Genomic DNA, 27292 nt, shown 5'->3' on the forward strand with positions numbered 1-27292 from the left:
CCATGATACGCAGCATGGTTCCCAGACCCAAGGTGGCACCAGTGCCAAGTCGGGCTGGTTTCACAGTGTCAAGTGCCTCCTGCAATCTCCCATCCAGAAGCGGGGCAGCTGAGTTTTGTTTGCCTGTGAAACGGGCCGTTGTTTTTAATTGGGGTCTGTGGCCGAGAGTGTTCGGCTGGCTCCTGACAATCCACAATACGCAGGATGGTTCCCAGACCCAAGGTGGCACCAGTGCCAAGTCGTGCTGGTTTGATAGTACCAAGTGGCTCCTGCAATCTGCCATCCAGAAGCGGTGTAGCTGAGTTTTGTTTGCCAGAGGAAAGGGCCGTGGGTTGTGTTTGGGGGCATATGGCTGGGAGTGGCCGGCTGTCTCATTAAAAAGATCGATACGTACGATGGTTCCCAGACCCAAGGTGGCACCAGTGCCAAGTCGGACTGTTTTTATAGTACCAAGTGCGTCCTGCAATTTGCCATCCAGAAGAGGGGCAGTTGAGTTGTGTTTGCCAGAGAAAAGCGCCGTTGTTTGTGTTTGGGGGCTTGTGGCTGGGAGTGGCCGACTGGAGCCTTAGAATCTGCGATACGCAGCATGGTTCCCAGACCCAAGGTGGCACCAGTTCCAAGTTGGGCTGGTTTGATAGTACCAAGTGGCTCCTGCAATCTGCCATCCAGAAGCGGGGCAGCTTACTTTTGTTTGCCAGGGAAACGGACCCAGGTTTGTGTTTGGCGGCCTATGGCTGGGAGTGACCGGCTGGCTCCTGGAAAGCTACAATAGGCAGGATGGTGACCAGACCCATGGTGGCACCAGTGCCAAGTTGGGCTGGTTTGATAGTACCAACTTGCTCCTGCAATCTGCCATCAAAATGTTGGCAGGCGAGTTTTGTTTTCCAGGGAAAAGCGCCGTTGTTTGTGTTTGGGGGCCTGTGGCTGGGAGTGGCCGGCTGGCTGATTAGAATCCACGATATGCAGGATGGTTCCCAGACCCAAGGTGGCACCAGTGCCAAGTCGGGCTGGTTTGATAGTACCAAGTGGTTCCTGCAATCTGCCATCCAGAAGCAGGGCAGCTTACTTTTGTTTGCCAGGGAAACGGGCCGTGGGTTTTGTTTGGGGGCATATAGCTGAGAGTGGCCGGCTGGCCCCTGAAAATCCACGCTAGGCAGCATGGTTCCCAGATGCAAGGTGGCACCAGTGCCAAGTCAGGCTGGTTTGATGGTGCAAAGTGGCTCCTGCAATCTGCCATCCAGAAGCGGGGCAGCTGATTTTTGTTTGCCAGAGAAAAATTCCGTGGATTGTTTTTGGGGGCATATTGCTGGGAGTGGCCGGCTGGCTCCTTAAAATGCTCGATACGCATGATGGTTCCCAGGCCCAAGGTGTCACCACTACCAAGTCGGCCTGCGGTTTTAGTATCAAGTTCATCCTGCAATTTGCCATCCAGAAGAGGGGCAGTTGAGTTTTGTTTGCCAGAGAAACGGGCCGAGGTTTCTGTTTGGGGGCATATGGCTGAGAGTGGCCGGCTGGCCCCTGAAAATCCACGATACACAGCATGGTTCCCAGATCCAAGGTGGCACCAGTGCCAAGTTGGGCTGGTTTGATAGTCCCAAGTGTCTCCTGCAATCTGCCATCCAGAAGCGGGGCAGCTTACTTTTGTTTGCCAGAGAAATAGGCCTAGGTTTTTGTTTGGGGGCCTGTGGCTAGGAGTGGCCTGCTGGCTCCTAAGAATCCACGATACGCAGGATGTTTACCAGACCCATGGTGGCACCAGTGCCAAGTTGGGCTGGTTTGATAGTACCAAGTGGCTCCTGCAATCTGCCATCAAAAAGTTGGCAGGCGAGTTTTTTTTCCAGGGAAAAGCGCCGTTGTTTTTGTCTGCGGGCCTGTGGCTGGGAGTGGCCAGCTGGCTCCTTAGAATCCACGATACGCAGGATGGTTCCCAGACCCAAGGTGGCACCAGTGCCAAGTCGGGCTGGTTTGTTAGTACCAAGTGGTTCCTGCAATCTGCCATCCAGAAGCGGGGCAGCTGAATTTTGTTTGCCAGAGAAAAAGGCTGTTGTTTGTGTTTCGGGGCCTGTGGCTGGCAGTGGACGGCTGGCTCCTGAAAATCCATGATACGCAGCATGGTTCCCAGACCCAAGGTGGCACCAGTGCCAAGTAGGGCTGGTTTCATACTACCCAGTGCCTCCTGCAATCTGCCATCCAGAAGAGGGGCAGTTGAGTTTTGTTTTCCAGAGAAAAGGGCCGTGGTTTGTGTTTGGGGCCTATGGTTGAGAGTGACCGGCTGGCCTCTGAAAATCCACGATAGGAAGGATGGTTCCCAGATCCAAGGTGGCACCAGTGCCATGTTGTGCTGGTGTGATAGTCCCAAGTGGCTCCTGCAATCTGCCATCCAGAAGTGGGGCAGCTGAATTTTGTTTGCCAGAGAAAAAGGCTGTGGTTTTTGTTTGGGGGCCTATGGCTGGGAGTGGCCGGCTGGCTCCTGAAAATCCATGATACGCAGCATTGTTCCCAGACCCAAGGTGGCACCAGTGCCAAGTCGGGCTGGTTTCACAGTGTCAAGTGCCTCCTGCAATCTCCCATCCAGAAGCGGGGCAGCTGAGTTTTTTTTGCCAGGGAAACGGACCTTTGTTTTTGATTGGGGTCTGTGGCCGAGAGTGGTTGGCTGTCTCCTGACAATCCACAATACGCAGGATGGTTCCCAGACCCAAGGTGGCACCAGTGCCAAGTCGGGCTGGTTTGATAGTACCAAGTGTCTCCTGCAATCTGCCATCCAGAAGCGGGGCTGCTGAGTTTTGTTTGCCAGAGAAAAGGGCCGTGGGTTGTGTTTGGGGGCATATGGCTGGGAGTGGCCACCTGGCTCCTTAAAATGCACGATACGCCGCATGGTAACCAGACGCAAGGTGGCACCAGTGCCAAGTCAGGCTGTTTTTGTAGTACCCAGTGGCTCCTGCAATTTGCCATCCAGAAGCGGGGCAGTTGAATTTTGTTTGCTAGAGAAAAGGGCTGTGGTTTGTGTTTGGGGGCCTATGGCTGAGAGTGGCCGGCTGGCCCCTGAAAATCAACGATAGGCAGGATGGTTCCCAGATCCAAGGTGGCACCAGTGCCAAGTAAGGCTGGTTGTATGGTTCAAAGTAACTCCTGCAATCTGCCATCCAGAAGCGGGACAGCTGAGTTTTTTTTGCCAGAGAAAAGGTCCATGGTTTCTTTTTGGGGCATACGGCTGGGAATTGCCGGCTGGCTCCTTAAAATGCTCGATACGCAGGATGGTTCCCAGAGCCAAGGTGGCACCACTGCCAAGTCGGGCTCTTTTTGTAGTACCAAGTGCGTCCTGCAATTTGCCATCCAGAAGAGGGGCAGTTGAGTTTTGTTTGCCAGAGAAAAGGGCCGTTGTTTGTGTTTGGGGGCCTGTGGCTGGGAGTGTTCGGCTGGTTCCTGAATATGTACGATACGCAGGATTGTTCCCAGATCCAAGGTGGCAGCAGTGCCATGTTGTGCTGGTGTGATAGTCCCAAGTGGCTCCTGCAATCTGCCATCCAGAAGTGGGGCAGCTGATTTTTGTTTGCCAGAGAAAAGGTCCGTGGTTTGTTTTTGGGGGCATATGGCTGAGAGTGGCCGGCTGGCCCCTGAATATCCACGATACAGAGCATGGTTCCCAGATCCAAGGTGGCACCAGTGCCAAGTTGGGCTGGTTTGATAGTACCAAGTGTCTCCTGCAATCTGCCATCCAGAAGCAGGGCAGCTTACTTTTGTTTGCCAGAGAAATAGGCCTAGGTTTTTGTTTGGGGGCCTGTGGCTAGGAGTGGCCGGCTGGCTCCTTAGAATCCACGATACGCAGGATGGTTCCCAGACCCAAGGTGGCACCAGTGCCAAGTCGGGCTGGTTTGATAGTACCAAGTGGCTCCTGCAAACTCCATCAAAAAGTTGGCAGGCGTGTTTTGTTTTCCAGGGAACAGCGCCGTTGATTTTGTTTGGGGGCCTGTGGCTGGGAGTGGCCGGCTGGCTCCTTAAAATCCACGATAGGCAGGATGGTTCCCAGACCCAAGGTGGCACCAGTGCCAAGTCGGGCTGGTTTGATAGTACCAAGTGGCTCCTGCAATCTGCCATCCAGAAGCGGGGCAGCTGAGTTTTGTTTGCCAGAGAAAAAGGCTGTGGTTTGTGTTTGGGGGCCTGTGGCTGGCAGTGGCCGGCTGGCTCCTGAAAATCCACGATACGCAGCATGGTTCCCAGACCCAAGGTGGCACCAGTGCCAAGTGGGGCTCGTTTGACAGTGTCAAGTGCCTCCTGCAATCTCCCATCCAGAAGCGGGGCAGCTGAGTTTTTTTTGCCAGGGAAACGGACCTTTGTTTTTGATTGGGCTCTGTGGCCGAGAGTGGTTGGCTGTCTCCTGACAATCCACAATACGCAGGATGGTTCCCAGACCCAAGGTGGCACCAGTGCCAAGTCGGGCTGGTTTGATAGTACCAAGTGTCTCCTGCAATCTGCCATCCAGAAGCGGGGCAGCTGAGTTTTGTTTGCCAGAGAAAAGGGCCGTGGGTTGTGTTTGGGGGCATATGGCTGGGAGTGGCCACCTGGCTCCTTAAAATGCACGATACGCCGCATGGTAACCAGACGCAAGGTGGCACCAGTGCCAAGTCAGGCTGTTTTTGTAGTACCCAGTGGCTCCTGCAATTTGCCATCCAGAAGCGGGGCAGTTGAATTTTGTTTGCTAGAGAAAAGGGCTGTGGTTTGTGTTTGGGGGCCTATGGCTGAGAGTGGCCGGCTGGCCCCTGAAAATCAACGATAGGCAGGATGGTTCCCAGATCCAAGGTGGCACCAGTGCCAAGTAAGGTTGGTTGTATGGTTCAAAGTAACTCCTGCAATCTGCCATCCAGAAGCGGGACAGCTGAGTTTTTTTTGCCAGAGAAAAGGTCCATGGTTTCTTTTTGGGGCATACGGCTGGGAATTGCCGGCTGGCTCCTTAAAATGCTCGATACGCAGGATGGTTCCCAGAGCCAAGGTGGCACCACTGCCAAGTCGGGCTCTTTTTGTAGTACCAAGTGCGTCCTGCAATTTGCCATCCAGAAGAGGGGCAGTTGAGTTTTGTTTGCCAGAGAAAAGGGCCGTTGTTTGTGTTTGGGGGCCTGTGGCTGGGAGTGTTCGGCTGGTTCCTGAATATGTACGATACGCAGGATTGTTCCCAGATCCAAGGTGGCAGCAGTGCCATGTTGTGCTGGTGTGATAGTCCCAAGTGGCTCCTGCAATCTGCCATCCAGAAGTGGGGCAGCTGATTTTTGTTTGCCAGAGAAAAGGTCCGTGGTTTGTTTTTGGGGGCATATGGCTGAGAGTGGCCGGCTGGCCCCTGAATATCCACGATACAGAGCATGGTTCCCAGATCCAAGGTGGCACCAGTGCCAAGTTGGGCTGGTTTGATAGTACCAAGTGTCTCCTGCAATCTGCCATCCAGAAGCAGGGCAGCTTACTTTTGTTTGCCAGAGAAATAGGCCTAGGTTTTTGTTTGGGGGCCTGTGGCTAGGAGTGGCCGGCTGGCTCCTTAGAATCCACGATACGCAGGATGGTTCCCAGACCCAAGGTGGCACCAGTGCCAAGTCGGGCTGGTTTGATAGTACCAAGTGGCTCCTGCAAACTCCATCAAAAAGTTGGCAGGCGTGTTTTGTTTTCCAGGGAACAGCGCCGTTGATTTTGTTTGGGGGCCTGTGGCTGGGAGTGGCCGGCTGGCTCCTTAAAATCCACGATAGGCAGGATGGTTCCCAGACCCAAGGTGGCACCAGTGCCAAGTCGGGCTGGTTTGATAGTACCAAGTGGCTCCTGCAATCTGCCATCCAGAAGCGGGGCAGCTGAGTTTTGTTTGCCAGAGAAAAAGGCTGTGGTTTGTGTTTGGGGGCCTGTGGCTGGCAGTGGCCGGCTGGCTCCTGAAAATCCACGATACGCAGCATGGTTCCCAGACCCAAGGTGGCACCAGTGCCAAGTGGGGCTCGTTTGACAGTGTCAAGTGCCTCCTGCAATCTCCCATCCAGAAGCGGGGCAGCTGAGTTTTTTTTGCCAGGGAAACGGACCTTTGTTTTTGATTGGGCTCTGTGGCCGAGAGTGGTTGGCTGTCTCCTGACAATCCACAATACGCAGGATGGTTCCCAGACCCAAGGTGGCACCAGTGCCAAGTCGGGCTGGTTTGATAGTACCAAGTGTCTCCTGCAATCTGCCATCCAGAAGCGGGGCAGCTGAGTTTTGTTTGCCAGAGAAAAGGGCCGTGGGTTGTGTTTGGGGGCATATGGCTGGGAGTGGCCACCTGGCTCCTTAAAATGCACGATACGCCGCATGGTAACCAGACGCAAGGTGGCACCAGTGCCAAGTCAGGCTGTTTTTGTAGTACCCAGTGGCTCCTGCAATTTGCCATCCAGAAGCGGGGCAGTTGAATTTTGTTTGCTAGAGAAAAGGGCTGTGGTTTGTGTTTGGGGGCCTATGGCTGAGAGTGGCCGGCTGGCCCCTGAAAATCAACGATAGGCAGGATGGTTCCCAGATCCAAGGTGGCACCAGTGCCAAGTAAGGCTGGTTGTATGGTTCAAAGTAACTCCTGCAATCTGCCATCCAGAAGCGGGACAGCTGAGTTTTTTTTGCCAGAGAAAAGGTCCATGGTTTCTTTTTGGGGCATACGGCTGGGAATTGCCGGCTGGCTCCTTAAAATGCTCGATACGCAGGATGGTTCCCAGAGCCAAGGTGGCACCACTGCCAAGTCGGGCTCTTTTTGTAGTACCAAGTGCGTCCTGCAATTTGCCATCCAGAAGAGGGGCAGTTGAGTTTTGTTTGCCAGAGAAAAGGGCCGTTGTTTGTGTTTGGGGGCCTGTGGCTGGGAGTGTTCGGCTGGTTCCTGAATATGTACGATACGCAGGATTGTTCCCAGATCCAAGGTGGCAGCAGTGCCATGTTGTGCTGGTGTGATAGTCCCAAGTGGCTCCTGCAATCTGCCATCCAGAAGTGGGGCAGCTGATTTTTGTTTGCCAGAGAAAAGGTCCGTGGTTTGTTTTTGGGGGCATATGGCTGAGAGTGGCCGGCTGGCCCCTGAATATCCACGATACAGAGCATGGTTCCCAGATCCAAGGTGGCACCAGTGCCAAGTTGGGCTGGTTTGATAGTACCAAGTGTCTCCTGCAATCTGCCATCCAGAAGCAGGGCAGCTTACTTTTGTTTGCCAGAGAAATAGGCCTAGGTTTTTGTTTGGGGGCCTGTGGCTAGGAGTGGCCGGCTGGCTCCTTAGAATCCACAATACGCAGGATGGTTCCCAGACCCAAGGTGGCACCAGTGCCAAGTCGGGCTGGTTTGATAGTACCAAGTGGCTCCTGCAAACTCCATCAAAAAGTTGGCAGGCGTGTTTTGTTTTCCAGGGAACAGCGCCGTTGATTTTGTTTGGGGGCCTGTGGCTGGGAGTGGCCGGCTGGCTCCTTAGAATCCACGATACGCAGGATGGTTCCCAGACCCAAGGTGGCACCAGTGCCAAGTCGGGCTGGTTTGATTACACCAAGTGGCTCCTGCAATCTGCCATCCAGAAGTGAGGCAGCTAAGTTTTGTTTGCGAGAAAAAAGGGCCGTGGTTTTTGTTGGGGGCCTGTGGCTGGGAGTAGCCGGCTGGCTCCTTAAAATCCACGATAGGCAGGATGGTTCCCAGACCCAAGGTGGCACCAGTGCCAAGTCGGGCTGGTTTGATAGTACCAAGTGGCTCCTGCAATCTGCCATCCAGAAGCGGGGCAGCTGAGTTTTGTTTTCCAGAGAAAAAGGCTGTGGTTTGTGTTTGGGGGCCTGTGGCTGGCAGTGGCCGGCTGGCTCCTGAAAATCCACGATACGCAGCATGGTTCCCAGACCCAAGGTGGCACCAGTGCCAAGTGGGGCTCGTTTGACAGTGTCAAGTGCCTCCTGCAATCTCCCATCCAGAAGCGGGGCAGCTGAGTTTTTTTTGCCAGGGAAACGGACCTTTGTTTTTGATTGGGCTCTGTGGCCGAGAGTGGTTGGCTGTCTCCTGACAATCCACAATACGCAGGATGGTTCCCAGACCCAAGGTGGCACCAGTGCCAAGTCGGGCTGGTTTGATAGTACCAAGTGTCTCCTGCAATCTGCCATCCAGAAGCGGGGCAGCTGAGTTTTGTTTGCCAGAGAAAAGGGCCGTGGGTTGTGTTTGGGGGCATATGGCTGGGAGTGGCCACCTGGCTCCTTAAAATGCACGATACGCCGCATGGTAACCAGACGCAAGGTGGCACCAGTGCCAAGTCAGGCTGTTTTTGTAGTACCCAGTGGCTCCTGCAATTTGCCATCCAGAAGCGGGGCAGTTGAATTTTGTTTGCTAGAGAAAAGGGCTGTGGTTTGTGTTTGGGGGCCTATGGCTGAGAGTGGCCGGCTGGCCCCTGAAAATCAACGATAGGCAGGATGGTTCCCAGATCCAAGGTGGCACCAGTGCCAAGTAAGGCTGGTTGTATGGTTCAAAGTAACTCCTGCAATCTGCCATCCAGAAGCGGGACAGCTGAGTTTTTTTTGCCAGAGAAAAGGTCCATGGTTTCTTTTTGGGGCATACGGCTGGGAATTGCCGGCTGGCTCCTTAAAATGCTCGATACGCAGGATGGTTCCCAGAGCCAAGGTGGCACCACTGCCAAGTCGGGCTCTTTTTGTAGTACCAAGTGCGTCCTGCAATTTGCCATCCAGAAGAGGGGCAGTTGAGTTTTGTTTGCCAGAGAAAAGGGCCGTTGTTTGTGTTTGGGGGCCTGTGGCTGGGAGTGTTCGGCTGGTTCCTGAATATGTACGATACGCAGGATTGTTCCCAGATCCAAGGTGGCAGCAGTGCCATGTTGTGCTGGTGTGATAGTCCCAAGTGGCTCCTGCAATCTGCCATCCAGAAGTGGGGCAGCTGATTTTTGTTTGCCAGAGAAAAGGTCCGTGGTTTGTTTTTGGGGGCATATGGCTGAGAGTGGCCGGCTGGCCCCTGAAAATCCACGATACACAGGATGGTTCCCAGATCCAAGGTGGCACCTGTGCCAAGTCGGGCTGATTTGATAGTACTAAGTAGCTCCTGCAATCTGCCATGCAGAAGCGGGGCAGCTTACTTTTGTTTGCCAGGGAAACGGGCCGAGGTTTGTGTTTGGGGGCCTATGGCTGAGAGTGACCGGCTGGCTCCTGAAAAGCTACAATAGGCAGGATGGTGACCAGACCCATGGTGGCACCAGTGCCAAGTTGGGCTGGTTTGATAGTACCAAGTGGTTCCTGCAATCTGCCATCCAGAAGAGGGGCAGTTGAGTTTTGTTTGCCAGAGAAAAGGGCCTTGGTTTGTGTTTGGGGGCATATGGCTGGGTGTGGCCAGCTGGCTCCTTAAAATGCACGATATGCAACATGGCTCCCAGACCCAAGGTGGCACAAGTGCCAAGTTGGGCTGGTTTGATAGTACCAAGTGGCTCCTGCAATCTTCCATGATCACGTGGAGAAATACTTTCTGGTTTCAGCCTCATGCTCTTTCTTCTCTCCCTCAACTTCTCTATCACCTCTCATCTGGTTCACATGCGCTGTCTTCAAGGTCCACAGGCTACTTTTCACAGAATCTTCTGGCCTGATGAAGTAAGGATGATGAATAGAACAGAGCTGGGATCTATTTTCCAGTTTGGATAAAATGCATTCTGCACACAAATCCAAGGAGAACGGGCTGCCCCGATGCCCAGAAAATCTTTCACTCCTGCTAGTGTTCTACGTCAACCGCAACTTAGTCTGAAAGAAAAGCTTTTTCTCTGAGAGCATCTGAGAGGTTTGCATGAAGCACTGATATCTGACATATGCAATTTTGAATAGGAGAGGAAAAAGAAAATGGCAAGGAGTTTTTAATTTTAGTGGTTTCAATTTTAATTTCCGTGCACTTTTTCAAAACTTGTCAGCTCAAATGCCCATCAACATCTTTTAGTCATCTGTAAGTCAGTATTCATATAAAATGTGCTTCAAATCCAAAGAATTTCAAATTTGCACTCCAAGCTTCTATGCCTAGATTTATGATTTCCTACACATATTAGATGAAAGGAAGGCCTTTTTTACTGTGGGAGTGCTGGAACACTGGAACAGGTTGCCCAGAGAAGTTGTGGGTGTCCCATCCCTGAAAGTATTCAAGGTCACCTTGGACGGGGCTTGGAGCAGCAACAAAGGAGAAGCTTGATGGTAGAGAAACAAAGTTGGACTATAGAAGAAACTCGGATTGAAGTATAGGATCAAGTTTTCTCTCAGCTCTTGGGGTAAATTCAAAGTTGTACAAAATGACATTTATCTGTGCTATTCACTACTGTAACAGAAAGTTTCATGAAAACTGTACAGAAGATAGTAAATTTTAAAAGAGATAAGAATTACAGCATAAAATCCATGGGATAGGTTACAACATGAGACACTCTCTAAGAGAAAATCTCTGTGTTTCAGCACTTCATCGGGGTAAGATTTCATGAAGTGCCAAAGAAGGCGGCAAAATATCATTCGGGACATTATTTACTGGAATTCAGCCTGGCCATTAGTAGGAACTGCCTTTGAACATATCATGTAGATATACCACACACGCTTTCCCTTCACTGAAAAATTACTGTTTACAACAAATAAGCAATTGACGATCAAAATTGATTGAAAGCATCTTAAACATGTCAAGTATTTCATTGTAGATGATCTGTGATCCAAATGCTTCTTCCACCTTCGAGAGGGACAGAAGAATTCTTCCATATCATGATGGTTTAAAATTGTATCAACCAATGTTTTCTGCTGAAAAGATATCATCTATTTTTTTCTATTTTTGGAAGAAAATATTCCTAGACATACAACAGGTGAGAACTAAGTAATTTTAAAGAAACAAATGAAATGAAAATATTCTGTAAATAGAATGAAATGAAAAGCTGTGTTTTAAATAGGAGCTAAATATTAAACAGAATTTTTGTACCAGGCATTTGAATTACTGCACCAGCTCTTTTGCCCATCAAGAGAGGCATTTAGCATTTCAGTCTTTTCCAAGGTGTTCATGATCTGCTATGCTGATCTCTGTGTGTGCCTAGGTGTGTGTGGAGGGGGGGGCATATGAAGGGGAGTGTGTATGTTTGCTTTACAATTGTTGTGGCAGATTCATGCCTCAGCTCCACATTTTGTTTTAAAAAGGTCACACCGAGTGGATATGAAGTTTACTATCAACAAGAGATCGATTCCCAAATCATCCATTTGACTCTCCCTTATAAATCATGTGCTTTGTTGCATATTTTATCAAATATACTTTCAAGCCAGATGGAGGAAGGAGGATGTGGGAATCCCTCCACCATCTTGCAACTTTTATGTAAGTAGGTTTTCAAGAAAATCATCATTTCTCTTTTAAATATGTCTGGAACAGGCATGATGGTAGTGTCAACCTGTTGGAGTTTTTGTTGCTGGAAGAAGTTGTACAAAAGGATTGGTTTTTACATTGACCAGTTACTGAATCAAGCGCAGGAATACATTGGAAATTTAGCTGGGGGTTCCTTTTCCCAGCAGACTACTTCTAGAACGAGCTTGTACACTGAAGCTGACTCTTTTGCTCTCTTTTTGTTTCTTTCCTATTTTCTTGGCTTCTTTGCCACTATCTAGACAATTTTGGAACTTTGTTCCCAACTAAAATGGTTTCAATAGTCTGATTGTGATCATACATTTTTACAAGGAATTTTTAAAATCTTTCCTCGAGTCCAGAAAGTCAAGGACTTAGATCTTTTTCTTCCCTTATCAATATTGCCATGAAATTGATAAATAAAGACCAACTCTTTATTTTTGTTTTTAACCCACGTAGATAATTCCCATCCATTAATCCATTTTGTGGACCAATAGCTGCCATTCTGATGGAAGCTGTCACTTCTTAACAATAGGCATTCTGTGACTATGTTGACAGCACTTTGGGTGAAGATCCTAACTGGTCTTAGATATACATAGGGAGAAATTTGCTCAGCCAGTGTCAGTCTTAAGCATGCGTATCAGAAGATCTTTCTAGAGCTGGGAATTTTCCCATGAAAGGGATTCAGTTAGGGAAGAGACACTTGTGCCAGAGTTTTACATTCTTCTTGAACACTGCTTAAGGAACTTAGATGCCATGTCCATTTGGATCTCTGTCTGCACAGAACTTTGTCATGCCAGTGCTTTGAAATGCATCTTGAAGAGAATTCACTAGCACAGAATGAAAGAGAGTGGAAGGGGTTGGTGGGGCTAACCAGGCCCAACCCCCCTGCCTAAACCAGGATACCTAGAGCCTCTTGCCCAGGATTCTATCTGGGTGTACTTTTAATGTCTTCAAAGATCCAGGCTCCACAATCTTTCTGGGCAGTCTGTGCCGTGGTTCAGTCACCCTGACAGTAAAGAAACATTTACTGATGTTCAAAGGCAATCTCCTGTATTTCAGTGTGTGCCCACTGCCTCTTGTCTTTTCCCTCAGCATCACTGAAAAGACACTGATTCCCTCCCCTTTGCACTATTGCTTCCATATGTATGTGTGATGCCATGTAGAGGTATGTCAAAAACCTCCCTGAAGCCCAGGCAGATAATATTCCCTTCATCTACCAGTCAAGTTGATTCATCAGAGGAGTTTAAAGTGATGTTCAGCATGAAATTCCCCTGAAAAATCATGCTAACTACATTATTTGGTCATCTGTCATGTGCCTGGCAAGGATTTCCAGGAAGAGCTGCTTCATCAACTTCCTGGGGATAAAAAAGAGGCTGGCTGGTTTGTACTATGGCGAGTCCTCTTAATTGCCTTTTTTGAAGATGGGTGTCATTTGCTAACATCCACTCTTTAGCCTCTCTTGTCGTCTACATCTTAGCAAAACGCTTTTCCACTATGTCTGGCTAGGAAAAACTGTGCCAGCACAGAAAACATCTCCCATCGTGTTCTAGAAGTTGCACGGATGTCTGCCAAGTGTTTGGCAGGAAGAAAAGAAAAGTTGTCCAAAACAGCTTCCAATCGAATGTTCCTGTGATTGGAAAAGTCAGGAGAGTGCAAAGGTACTGTTTTCTATCAGTTGGCAAGGTGCGCACACAATCCCAGTGTTGTACAGCTTGCTTCTTCACCTTCCCGAAGCTGCCGCTCTCGCCGGCTGCCGGAGCCCAAGAAGCGGCTTCTTCGCGCAAAGACGATTGTGCCGCTCACAGGGCTCTCCTTAGCGCGGCTTCTGCCGAAAGACGCCCGGCAGCGGCTCTTACCTCCGGAGAGCATCCTACCTTCGTCTTTAGCTCCTCTTCTCATCTACACCTCGGCAAAAAGCTTCTCCACTATGTCTGGCTAGGAAAAACTGTGCCAGCACAGAAAACATCTCCCATCGTGTTCTAGAAGTTGCACGGATGTCTGCCAAGTGTTTGGCAGGAAGAAAAGAAAAGTTGTCCAAAACAGCTTCCAATCGAATGTTCCTGTGATTGGAAAAGTCAGGAGAGTGCAAAGGTACTGTTTTCTATCAGTTGGCAAGGTGCGCACACAATCCCAGTGTTGTACAGCTTGCTTCTTCACCTTCCCGAAGCTGCCGCTCTCGCCGGCTGCCGGAGCCCAAGAAGCGGCTTCTTCGCGCAAAGACGATTGTGCCGCTCACAGTGCTCTCCTTAGCGCGGCTTCTGCCGAAAGACGCCCGGCAGCGGCTCTTACCTCCGGAGAGCATCCTACCTTCGTCTTTCGCGTCTTTTGTAGTCTACATCTTAGCAAAACGCTTTTCCACTATGTCTGGCTAGGAAAACCCGTGCCAGCACAGAAAACATCTCCCATCGTTTTCTAGAAGTTGCACGGATGTCTGCCAAGTGTTTGGCAGGAAGAAAAGTTGTCCAAAACAGCTTCCAATCGAATGTTCCTGTGATTGGAAAAGTCAGGAGAGTGCAAAGGTACTGTTTTCTATCAGTTGGCAAGGTGCGCACACAATCCCAGTGCTGTACAGCTAGCTTCTTCACCTTCCCGAAGCTGCCACTCTCAGGAGGTAAGAGCCGCTGCCGGGCGTCTTTCGGCAGAAGCTGCGCTAAGGAGAGCACTGTGAGCGGCACAATCGTCTTTGCGCGAAGAAGCCGCTTCTTGGGCTCCGGCAGCCGGCGAGAGCGGCAGCTTCGGGAAGGTGAAGAAGCAAGCTGTACAACACTGGGATTGTGTGCGCACCTTGCCAATTGATAGAAAACAGTACCTTTGCACTCTCCTGACTTTTCCAATCACAGGAACATTCGATTGGAAGCTGTTTTGGACAACTTTTCTTTTCTTCCTGCCAAACACTTGGCAGACATCCGTGCAACTTCTAGAACACGATGGGAGATGTTTTCTGTGCTGGCACAGTTTTTCCTAGCCAGACATAGTGGAAAAGCGTTTTGCTAAGATGTAGACTACAAAAGACGAGAAAGACGAAGGTAGGATGCTCTCCGGAGGTAAGAGCCGCTGCCGGGCGTCTTTCGGCAGAAGCCGCGCTAAGGAGAGCACTGTGAGCGGCACAATCGTCTTTGCGCGAAGAAGCCGCTTCTTGGGCTCCGGCAGCCGGCGAGAGCGGCAGCTTCGGGAAGGTGAAGAAGCAAGCTGTACAACACTGGGATTGTGTGCGCACCTTGCCAACTGATAGAAAACAGTACCTTTGCACTCTCCTGACTTTTCCAATCACAGGAACATTCGATTGGAAGCTGTTTTGGACAACTTTTCTTTTCTTCCTGCCAAACACTTGGCAGACATCCGTGCAACTTCTAGAACACGATGGGAGATGTTTTCTGTGCTGGCACAGTTTTTCCTAGCCAGACATAGTGGAAAAGCGTTTTGCTAAGATGTAGACTACAAAAGACGAGAAAGACGAAGGTAGGATGCTCTCCGGAGGTAAGAGCCGCTGCCGGGCGTCTTTCGGCAGAAGCCGCGCTAAGGAGAGCACTGTGAGCGGCACAATCGTCTTTGCGCGAAGAAGCCGCTTCTTGGGCTCCGGCAGCCGGCGAGAGCGGCAGCTTCGGGAAGGTGAAGAAGCAAGCTGTACAACACTGGGATTGTGTGCGCACCTTGCCAACTGATAGAAAACAGTACCTTTGCACTCTCCTGACTTTTCCAATCACAGGAACATTCGATTGGAAGCTGTTTTGGACAACTTTTCTTTTCTTCCTGCCAAACACTTGGCAGACATCCGTGCAACTTCTAGAACACGATGGGAGATGTTTTCTGTGCTGGCACAGTTTTTCCTAGCCAGACATAGTGGAAAAGCGTTTTGCTAAGATGTAGACTACAAAAGACGCGAAAGACGAAGGTAGGATGCTCTCCGGAGGTAAGAGCCGCTGCCGGGCGTCTTTCGGCAGAAGCCGCGCTAAGGAGAGCACTGTGAGCGGCACAATCGTCTTTGCGCGAAGAAGCCGCTTCTTGGGCTCCGGCAGCCGGCGAGAGCGGCAGCTTCGGGAAGGTGAAGAAGCAAGCTGTACAACACTGGGATTGTGTGCGCACCTTGCCAACTGATAGAAAACAGTACCTTTGCACTCTCCTGACTTTTCCAATCACAGGAACATTCGATTGGAAGCTGTTTTGGACAACTTTTCTTTTCTTCCTGCCAAACACTTGGCAGACATCCGTGCAACTTCTAGAACACGATGGGAGATGTTTTCTGTGCTGGCACAGTTTTTCCTAGCCAGACATAGTGGAAAAGCGTTTTGCTAAGATGTAGACTACAAAAGACGAGAAAGACGAAGGTAGGATGCTCTCCGGAGGTAAGAGCCGCTGCCGGGCGTCTTTCGGCAGAAGCCGCGCTAAGGAGAGCCCTGTGAGCGGCACAATCGTCTTTGCGCGAAGAAGCCGCTTCTTGGGCTCCGGCAGCCGGCGAGAGCGGCAGCTTCGGGAAGGTGAAGAAGCAAGCTGTACAACACTGGGATTGTGTGCGCACCTTGCCAACTGATAGAAAACAGTACCTTTGCACTCTCCTGACTTTTCCAATCACAGGAACATTCGATTGGAAGCTGTTTTGGACAACTTTTCTTTTCTTCCTGCCAAACACTTGGCAGACATCCGTGCAACTTCTAGAACACGATGGGAGATGTTTTCTGTGCTGGCACAGTTTTTCCTAGCCAGACATAGTGGAAAAGCGTTTTGCTAAGATGTAGACTACAAAAGACGAGAAAGACGAAGGTAGGATGCTCTCCGGAGGTAAGAGCCGCTGCCGGGCGTCTTTCGGCAGAAGCCGCGCTAAGGAGAGCCCTGTGAGCGGCACAATCGTCTTTGCGCGAAGAAGCCGCTTCTTGGGCTCCGGCAGCCGGCGAGAGCGGCAGCTTCGGGAAGGTGAAGAAGCAAGCTGTACAACACTGGGATTGTGTGCGCACCTTGCCAACTGATAGAAAACAGTATCTTTGCACTCTCCTGACTTTTCCAATCACAGGAACATTCGATTGGAAGCTGTTTTGGACAACTTTTCTTTTCTTCCTGCCAAACACTTGGCAGACATCCGTGCAACTTCTAGAACACGATGGGAGATGTTTTCTGTGCTGGCACAGTTTTTCCTAGCCAGACATAGTGGAAAAGCGTTTTGCTAAGATGTAGACTACAAAAGACGCGAAAGACGAAGGTAGGATGCTCTCCGGAGGTAAGAGCCGCTGCCGGGCGTCTTTCGGCAGAAGCCGCGCTAAGGTGAGCACTGTGAGCGGCACAATCGTCTTTGCGCGAAGAAGCCGCTTCTTGGGCTCCGGCAGCCGGCGAGAGCGGCAGCTTCGGGAAGGTGAAGAAGCAAGCTGTACAACACTGGGATTGTGTGCGCACCTTGCCAACTGATAGAAAACAGTACCTTTGCACTCTCCTGACTTTTCCAATCACAGGAACATTCGATTGGAAGCTGTTTTGGACAACTTTTCTTTTCTTCCTGCCAAACACTTGGCAGACATCCGTGCAACTTCTAGAACACGATGGGAGATGTTTTCTGTGCTGGCACAGTTTTTCCTAGCCAGACATAGTGGAAAAGCTTTTTGCCGAGGTGTAGATGAGAAGAGGAGCTAAAGACGAAGGTTGGATGCTCTCCGGAGGTAAGAGCCGCTGCCGGGCGTCTTTCGGCAGAAGCCGCGCTAAGGAGAGCCCTGTGAGCGGCACAATCGTCTTTGCGCGAAGAAGCCGCTTCTTGGGCTCCGGCAGCCGGCGAGAGCGGCAGCTTCGGGAAGGTGAAGAAGCAAGCTGTACAACACTGGGATTGTGTGCGCACCTTGCCAACTGATAGAAAACAGTACCTTTGCACTCTCCTGACTTTTCCAATCACAGGAACATTCGATTGGAAGCTGTTTTGGACAACTTTTCTTTTCTTCCTGCCAAACACTTGGCAGACATCCGTGCAACTTCTAGAACACGATGGGAGATGTTTTCTGTGCTGGCACAGTTTTTCCTAGCCAGACATAGTGGAAAAGCGTTTTGCTAAGATGTAGACGACAAGAGAGGCTAAAGAGTGGATGTTAGCAAATGACACCCATCTTCAAAAAAGGCAATTAAGAGGACTCACCATAGTACAAACCAGCCAGCCTCTTTTTTATCCCCAGGAAGTTGATGAAGCAGCTCTTCCTGGAAATCCTTGCCAGGCACATGACAGATGACCAAATAATGTAGTTAGCATGATTTTTCAGGGGAATTTCATGCTGAACATCACTTTAAACTCCTCTGATGAATCAACTTGACTGGTAGATGAAGGGAATATTATCTGCCTGGGCTTCAGGGAGGTTTTTGACATACCTCTACATGGCATCACCCATACATATGGAAGCAATAGTGCAAAGGGGAGGGAATCAGTGTCTTTTCAGTGATGCTGAGGGAAAAGACAAGAGGCAGTGGGCACACACTGAAATACAGGAGATTGCCTTTGAACATCAGTAAATGTTTCTTTACTGTCAGGGTGACTGAACCACGGCACAGACTGCCCAGAAAGATTGTGGAGCCTGGATCTTTGAAGACATTAAAAGTACACCCAGATAGAATCCTGGGCAAGAGGCTCTAGGTATCCTGGTTTAGGCAGGGGGGTTGGGCCTGGTTAGCCCCACCAACCCCTTCCACTCTCTTTCATTCTGTGCTAGTGAATTCTCTTCAAGATGCATTTCAAAGCACTGGCATGACAAAGTTCTGTGCAGACAGAGATCCAAATGGACATGGCATCTAAGTTCCTTAAGCAGTGTTCAAGAAGAATGTAAAACTCTGGCACAAGTGTCTCTTCCCTAACTGAATCCCTTTCATGGGAAAATTCCCAGCTCTAGAAAGATCTTCTGATACGCATGCTTAAGACTGACACTGGCTGAGCAAATTTCTCCCTATGTATATCTAAGACCAGTTAGGATCTTCACCCAAAGTGCTGTCAACATAGTCACAGAATGCCTATTGTTAAGAAGTGACAGCTTCCATCAGAATGGCAGCTATTGGTCCACAAAATGGATTAATGGATGGGAATTATCTACGTGGGTTAAAAACAAAAATAAAGAGTTGGTCTTTATTTATCAATTTCATGGCAATATTGATAAGGGAAGAAAAAGATCTAAGTCCTTGACTTTCTGGACTCGAGGAAAGATTTTAAAAATTCCTTGTAAAAATGTATGATCACAATCAGACTATTGAAACCATTTTAGTTGGGAACAAAGTTCCAAAATTGTCTAGATAGTGGCAAAGAAGCCAAGAAAATAGGAAAGAAACAAAAAGAGAGCAAAAGAGTCAGCTTCAGTGTACAAGCTCGTTCTAGAAGTAGTCTGCTGGGAAAAGGAACCCCCAGCTAAATTTCCAATGTATTCCTGCGCTTGATTCAGTAACTGGTCAATGTAAAAACCAATCCTTTTGTACAACTTCTTCCAGCAACAAAAACTCCAACAGGTTGACACTACCATCATGCCTGTTCCAGACATATTTAAAAGAGAAATGATGATTTTCTTGAAAACCTACTTACATAAAAGTTGCAAGATGGTGGAGGGATTCCCACATCCTCCTTCCTCCATCTGGCTTGAAAGTATATTTGATAAAATATGCAACAAAGCACATGATTTATAAGGGAGAGTCAAATGGATGATTTGGGAATCGATCTCTTGTTGATAGTAAACTTCATATCCACTCGGTGTGACCTTTTTAAAACAAAATGTGGAGCTGAGGCATGAATCTGCCACAACAATTGTAAAGCAAACATACACACTCCCCTTCATATGCCCCCCCCTCCACACACACCTAGGCACACACAGAGATCAGCATAGCAGATCATGAACACCTTGGAAAAGACTGAAATGCTAAATGCCTCTCTTGATGGGCAAAAGAGCTGGTGCAGTAATTCAAATGCCTGGTACAAAAATTCTGTTTAATATTTAGCTCCTATTTAAAACACAGCTTTTCATTTCATTCTATTTACAGAATATTTTCATTTCATTTGTTTCTTTAAAATTACTTAGTTCTCACCTGTTGTATGTCTAGGAATATTTTCTTCCAAAAATAGAAAAAAATAGATGATATCTTTTCAGCAGAAAACATTGGTTGATACAATTTTAAACCATCATGATATGGAAGAATTCTTCTGTCCCTCTCGAAGGTGGAAGAAGCATTTGGATCACAGATCATCTACAATGAAATACTTGACATGTTTAAGATGCTTTCAATCAATTTTGATCGTCAATTGCTTATTTGTTGTAAACAGTAATTTTTCAGTGAAGGGAAAGTGTGTGTGGTATATCTACATGATATGTTCAAAGGCAGTTCCTACTAATGGCCAGGCTGAATTCCAGTAAATAATGTCCCGAATGATATTTTGCCGCCTTCTTTGGCACTTCATGAAATCTTACCCCGATGAAGTGCTGAAACACAGAGATTTTCTCTTAGAGAGTGTCTCATGTTGTAACCTATCCCATGGATTTTATGCTGTAATTCTTATCTCTTTTAAAATTTACTATCTTCTGTACAGTTTTCATGAAACTTTCTGTTAGAGTAGTGAATAGCACAGATAAATGTCATTTTGTACAACTTTGAATTTACCCCAAGAGCTGAGAGAAAACTTGATCCTATACTTCAATCCGAGTTTCTTCTATAGTCCAACTTTGTTTCTCTACCATCAAGCTTCTCCTTTGTTGCTGCTCCAAGCCCCGTCCAAGGTGACCTTGAATACTTTCAGGGATGGGACACCCACAACTTCTCTGGGCAACCTGTTCCAGTGTTCCAGCACTCCCACAGTAAAAAAGGCCTTCCTTTCATCTAATATGTGTAGGAAATCATAAATCTAGGCATAGAAGCTTGGAGTGCAAATTTGAAATTCTTTGGATTTGAAGCACATTTTATATGAATACTGACTTACAGATGACTAAAAGATGTTGATGGGCATTTGAGCTGACAAGTTTTGAAAAAGTGCACGGAAATTAAAATTGAAACCACTAAAATTAAAAACTCCTTGCCATTTTCTTTTTCCTCTCCTATTCAAAATTGCATATGTCAGATATCAGTGCTTCATGCAAACCTCTCAGATGCTCTCAGAGAAAAAGCTTTTCTTTCAGACTAAGTTGCGGTTGACGTAGAACACTAGCAGGAGTGAAAGATTTTCTGGGCATCGGGGCAGCCCGTTCTCCTTGGATTTGTGTGCAGAATGCATTTTATCCAAACTGGAAAATAGATCCCAGCTCTGTTCTATTCATCATCCTTACTTCATCAGGCCAGAAGATTCTGTGAAAAGTAGCCTGTGGACCTTGAAGACAGCGCATGTGAACCAGATGAGAGGTGATAGAGAAGTTGAGGGAGAGAAGAAAGAGCATGAGGCTGAAACCAGAAAGTATTTCTCCACGTGATCATGGAAGATTGCAGGAGCCACTTGGTACTATCAAACCAGCCCAACTTGGCACTTGTGCCACCTTGGGTCTGGGAGCCATGTTGCATATCGTGCATTTTAAGGAGCCAGCTGGCCACACCCAGCCATATGCCCCCAAACACAAACCAAGGCCCTTTTCTCTGGCAAACAAAACTCAGCTGCCCTGCTTCTGGATGGCAGATTGCAGGAACCACTTGGTACTATCAAACCAGCCCAACTTGGCACTGGTGCCACCATGGGTCTGGTCACCATCCTGCCTATTGTAGCTTTTCAGGAGCCAGCCGGTCACTCTCAGCCATAGGCCCCCAAACACAAACCTCGGCCCGTTTCCCTGGCAAACAAAAGTAAGCTGCCCCGCTTCTGCATGGCAGATTGCAGGAGCTACTTAGTACTATCAAATCAGCCCGACTTGGCACAGGTGCCACCTTGGATCTGGGAACCATCCTGTGTATCGTGGATTTTCAGGGGCCAGCCGGCCACTCTCAGCCATATGCCCCCAAAAACAAACCACGGACCTTTTCTCTGGCAAACAAAAATCAGCTGCCCCACTTCTGGATGGCAGATTGCAGGAGCCACTTGGGACTATCACACCAGCACAACATGGCACTGCTGCCACCTTGGATCTGGGAACAATCCTGCGTATCGTACATATTCAGGAACCAGCCGAACACTCCCAGCCACAGGCCCCCAAACACAAACAACGGCCCTTTTCTCTGGCAAACAAAACTCAACTGCCCCTCTTCTGGATGGCAAATTGCAGGACGCACTTGGTACTACAAAAAGAGCCCGACTTGGCAGTGGTGCCACCTTGGCTCTGGGAACCATCCTGCGTATCGAGCATTTTAAGGAGCCAGCCGGCAATTCCCAGCCGTATGCCCCAAAAAGAAACCATGGACCTTTTCTCTGGCAAAAAAAACTCAGCTGTCCCGCTTCTGGATGGCAGATTGCAGGAGTTACTTTGAACCATACAACCAGCCTTACTTGGCACTGGTGCCACCTTGGATCTGGGAACCATCCTGCCTATCGTTGATTTTCAGGGGCCAGCCGGCCACTCTCAGCCATAGGCCCCCAAACACAAACCACAGCCCTTTTCTCTAGCAAACAAAATTCAACTGCCCCGCTTCTGGATGGCAAATTGCAGGAGCCACTGGGTACTACAAAAACAGCCTGACTTGGCACTGGTGCCACCTTGCGTCTGGTTACCATGCGGCGTATCGTGCATTTTAAGGAGCCAGGTGGCCACTCCCAGCCATATGCCCCCAAACACAACCCACGGCCCTTTTCTCTGGCAAACAAAACTCAGCTGCCCCGCTTCTGGATGGCAGATTGCAGGAGACACTTGGTACTATCAAACCAGCCCGACTTGGCACTGGTGCCACCTTGGGTCTGGGAACCATCCTGCGTATTGTGGATTGTCAGGAGACAGCCAACCACTCTCGGCCACAGAGCCCAATCAAAAACAAAGGTCCGTTTCCCTGGCAAAAAAAACTCAGCTGCCCCGCTTCTGGATGGGAGATTGCAGGAGGCACTTGACACTGTCAAACGAGCCCCACTTGGCACTGGTGCCACCTTGGGTCTTCGAACCATGCTGCGTATCGTGGATTTTCAGGAGCCAGCCGGCCACTGCCAGCCATAGGCCCCCAAACACAAACCACAGCCTTTTTCTCTGGCAAACAAAACTCAGCTGCCCCGCTTCTGGATGGCAGATTGCAGGAGCCACTTGGTACTATCAAACCAGCCCGACTTGGCACTGGTGCCACCTTGGGTCTGGGAACCATCCTGCCTATCGTGGATTTTAAGGAGCCAGCCGGCTACTCCCAGCCACAGGCCCCCAACAAAAACCACGGCCCTTTTTTCTCGCAAACAAAACTTAGCTGCCTCACTTCTGGATGGCAGATTGCAGGAGCCACTTGGTGTAATCAAACCAGCCCGACTTGGCACTGGTGCCACCTTGGGTCTGGGAACCATCCTGCGTATCGTGGATTCTAAGGAGCCAGCCGGCCACTCCTAGCCACAGGCCCCCAAACAAAATCAACGGCGCTGTTCCCTGGAAAAGAAAACACGCCTGCCAACTTTTTGATGGAGTTTGCAGGAGCCACTTGGTACTATCAAACCAGCCCGACTTGGCACTGGTGCCACCTTGGGTCTGGGAACCATCCTGCGTATCGTGGATTCTAAGGAGCCAGCCGGCCACTCCTAGCCACAGGCCCCCAAACAAAAACCTAGGCCTATTTCTCTGGCAAACAAAAGTAAGCTGCCCTGCTTCTGGATGGCAGATTGCAGGAGACACTTGGTACTATCAAACCAGCCCAACTTGGCACTGGTGCCACCTTGGATCTGGGAACCATGCTCTGTATCGTGGATATTCAGGGGCCAGCCGGCCACTCTCAGCCATATGTCCCCAAACAGAAACCTCGGCCCGTTTCTCTGGCAAACAAAACTCAACTGCCCCTCTTCTGGATGGCAAATTGCAGGATGAACTTGATACTAAAACCGCAGGCCGACTTGGTAGTGGTGACACCTTGGGCCTGGGAACCATCATGCGTATCGAGCATTTTAAGGAGCCAGCCGGCCACTCCCAGCAATATGCCCCCAAAAACAATCCACGGAATTTTCCTCTGGCAAACAAAAATCAGCTGCCTCGCTTCTGGATGGCAGATTGCAGGAGCCACTTTGCACCATCAAACCAGCCCGACTTGGCACTGGTGCCACATTGCATCTGGGAACCATGCTGCCTAGCGTGGATTTTCAGGAGCCAGCCGGCCACTCTCAGCTATATGCCCCCAAACAAAACCCACGGCCCGTTTCCCTGGCAAACAAAATTAAGCTGCCCCGCTTCTGGATGGCAGATTGCAGGACGCACTTGGTAGTATCAAACCAGCAAAACTTGGCACTGGTGCCACCTTGGGTCTGGGAACCATCCTGCGTATCGTGGGTTCAAAGGAGCCAGCCGGTCAGTCCCAGCCACAGGCCCCCAAATACAAACAATGTCGCTTTTCCCTGGAAAACAAAACTCGCCTGCCAACTTTTTGATGGCAGATTGCAGGAGCCACTTGGTACTATCAAACCAGCCCAACTTGGCACTGGTGCCACCATGGGTCTGGTAACCATCCTGCCTATCGTAGCTTTCCAGGAGCCAGCCGGTCACTCCCAGCCATAGGTCCCCAGTCACAAACCTCGGCCCGTTTCCCTGGCAAACAAAAGTAAGCTACCCCGCTTCTGGATGGCAGATTGCAGGAGCCACTTGGTACTATCAAACCAGCCCAACTTGGCACTGGTGCCACCTTGGGTCTGGGAACCATGCTGCGTAACACAGATTCTAAGGCGCCAGTCGGCCACTACGAGCCACAAGCCCCCAAACACAAACAACGGCGCTATTCTCTGGCAAACAAAACTCAACTGCCCCTCTTCTGGATGGCAAATTGCAGGACGCACTTGGTACTATAAAAACAGCCCGACTTGGCACTGGTGCCCCCTTGGGTCTGGGAACCATCCTGCGTATCGATCTTTTTAATGAGACAGCCGGCCACTCCCAGCCATATGCCCCCAAACACAACCCACGGCCCTTTTCTCTGGCAAACAAAACTCAACTGCACCGCTTCTGGATGGCAGATTGCAGGAGCCACTTGGTACTATCAAACCAGCCCGACTTGGCACTGGTGCCACCTTGGGTCTGGGAACCATCCTGCGTATTGTGGGTTGTCAGGAGCCAGCCGAACACTCTCGGCCACAGACCCCAATTAAAAACAACGGCCCGTTTCACAGGCAAACAAAACTCAGCTGCCCCGCTTCTGGATGGGAGATTGCAGGAGCCACTGGGTACTATGAAACCAGCCCTACTTGGCACTGATGCCACCTTGGGTCTGGGAACCATGCTGCGTATCATGGATTTTCAGGAGCCAGCCGGCCACTGCCAGCCACAGGCCCCGAAACACAAACAACAGCCTTTTTGTCTGGCAAACAAAATTCAGCTGCCCCGCTTCTGGATGGCAGATTGCAGGAACCACTTGGTACTAACAAACCAGCCCGACTTGGCACTGATGCCACCTTGGGTCTGGGAACCATCCTGCGTATCGTGGATTCTAAGGAGCCAGCTGGCCACTCCCAGCCACAGGCCTCAAAACACACACAACGGTGCTTTTCCCTGGAAAGCAAAACTCGCCTGCCAAACTTTTGATGGCAGATGGCCGGAGCCACTTGGTATTATCAAACCAGCCCAACTTGGCACTGGTGCCACCATGGGTCTGGTCACCATCCTGCCTATCGTAGCTTTTCAGGAGCCAGCCAGCCACCCCCAGCCAGAGGCCCCCAGACAAATATTACGGCCCGTTTCCCTGGCAAACAAAAGTAAGCTGCCCCGCTTCTGGATGGCAGATTGCAGGAGCCACTTGGTACCATCAAACCAGCCCAACTTGGCACTGGTGCCAACTCAGGTCTGGGAACCATCCTGCCTATCGTGGGTTCTAAGGAGCCAGCTGGCCACTCCCAGCCACAGGCCCCCAAACACAAACAATGGCGCTTTTCCCTGGAAAACAAAACTCGCCTGCCAACTTTTGATGGCAGATTGCAGGAGCCACTTGGTACTATCAAACCAGCCCAACTTGGCACTGGTGCCACCATGGGTCTGGTCACCATCCTGCCTATCGTAGCTTTTCAGGAGCCAGCCGGTCACTCCCAGCCATAGGCCCCCAGACACAAACCTCGGCCCGTTTCCCTGGCAAACAAAAGTAAGCTGCCCCGCTTCTGCATGGCAGATTGCAGGAGCTACTTAGTACTATCAAACCAGCCCGACTTGGCACTGGTGACACCTCTGGTCTGGGAACCATCCTGCCTATCGTGGATTTTCAGGGGCCAGCCGGCCACTCTCATCCATATGCCCCAAAAACAAACCACGGCCCTTTTCTCTGGCAAACAAAACTCAACTGCCCCTCTTCTGGATGGCAAATTTTAGGACGCACTTTGTACTACGAAAACCGCCCGACGTGGCACTGGTGCCACCTTGTGTCAGGGAACCATCCTGCATATCGAGCTTTTTAAGGAGCCAGCCGGCCACGCCCAGCCATATACCCCCAAAAACAAACCACGGACCATTTCTCTTGGAAACAAAAATCCGCTGCCCCGCGTCTGGATGGCAGATTGCAGGAGCCACTTTGCACCATCAAACCAGCCCGACTTGGCACTGGTGCCACCTTGGGTCTGGGAACAATCCTGCATATCGTGGATTCTAAGGAGCCAGCCGGCCACTCCCTGCCATAGGCCCCCAAACAAAAACAACGGCGCTTTTCCCTGGAAAACAAAATTCGCCTGCCAGCATTTTGATGGCAGATTGCAGGAGCCACTTGGTACTATCAAATCATCCCAACTTGGCACTGGTGCCACTATGGGTCTGGGAACCATCCTGCCTATTGTAGCATTTCAGGAGCCAGCCGGTCACTCCCAGCCATAGGCCCCCAGACACAAACCTCGGACCGTTTCCCTGGCAAACAAAATTAAGCTGCCCCGATTCTGGATGGCAGATTGCAGGAGCCACTTGGTTGTGTCAAACCAGCCCGACTTGGAACTGGTGCCACCTTGGGTCTGGGAACCATCCTGCGTAACGTGGATTCTAAGCAGCCACCCGGCCACTCTGAGCCACAGGCCCCCAAACACAAACAACGGCGCTTTTCCCTGGAAAACAAAACTCGCCTGCCAACTTTTTGATGGCAGATTGCAGGAGCCACTTGGTACTATCAAACCAGCCCAACTTGGCACTGGTGCCACCTCTGGTCTGGGAACCATCCTGCCTATCGTAGCTTTTCAGGAGCCAGCCGGTCACTCCCAGCCATAGACCCCCAGACACAAACCTCGGCCCGTTTCCCTGGAAAACAAAAGTAAGTTACCCCGATTCTGGATGGCAGATTGCAGGAGCCACTTGGTACTATCAAACCAGCCCAACTTGGCACTGGTGCCGTCATGGGTCTGGTAAACATCCTGCCTATCGTAGCTTTTCAGGAGCCAGCCGGTCACTCCCGGCCATAGGCCCCCGGACACAAACCTCGGCCCGTTTCCCTGGCAAACAAAAGTAAGCTGCCCCGCATTTGGATGGCAGATTGCAGGATGCAGTTGGTACTTACAAACCAGCCCGACTTGGCCCTGGTGCCACCTCTGGTCTGGGAACCATGCTGCGTAACGTAGATTCTACGAGGACAGGCGGCCACTCCCAGCCACAGGCCTCTAAACAAAAACAACGGCGCTTTTCCCTGGAAAACAAAACTCGCCTGCCAACTTCTTGATGGCAGATTGCAGGAGCCACTTGGTACTATCAAACCAGCCCAACTTGGCACTGGTGCCACCATGGGTCTGGTCACCATCCTGCCTATCGTAGCTTTTCAGGAGCCAGCCGCTCACTCCCAGCCATAGGCCCCCAGACAAATACCTCGGCCCGTTTCCCTGGCAAACAAAAGTAGGCTGCCCCGCTTCTGGATGGCAAATTGCAGGACGCACTTGGTACTACGAAAACAGCCCGACTTGGCACTGATGCCACCTTGGGTCAGGGAACAATCCTGTGTATAG

Source organism: Melospiza melodia, chromosome 1 (genome assembly GCF_035770615.1).
Source record: "Melospiza melodia melodia isolate bMelMel2 chromosome 1, bMelMel2.pri, whole genome shotgun sequence".
Taxonomy (NCBI): domain Eukaryota; kingdom Metazoa; phylum Chordata; class Aves; order Passeriformes; family Passerellidae; genus Melospiza; species Melospiza melodia.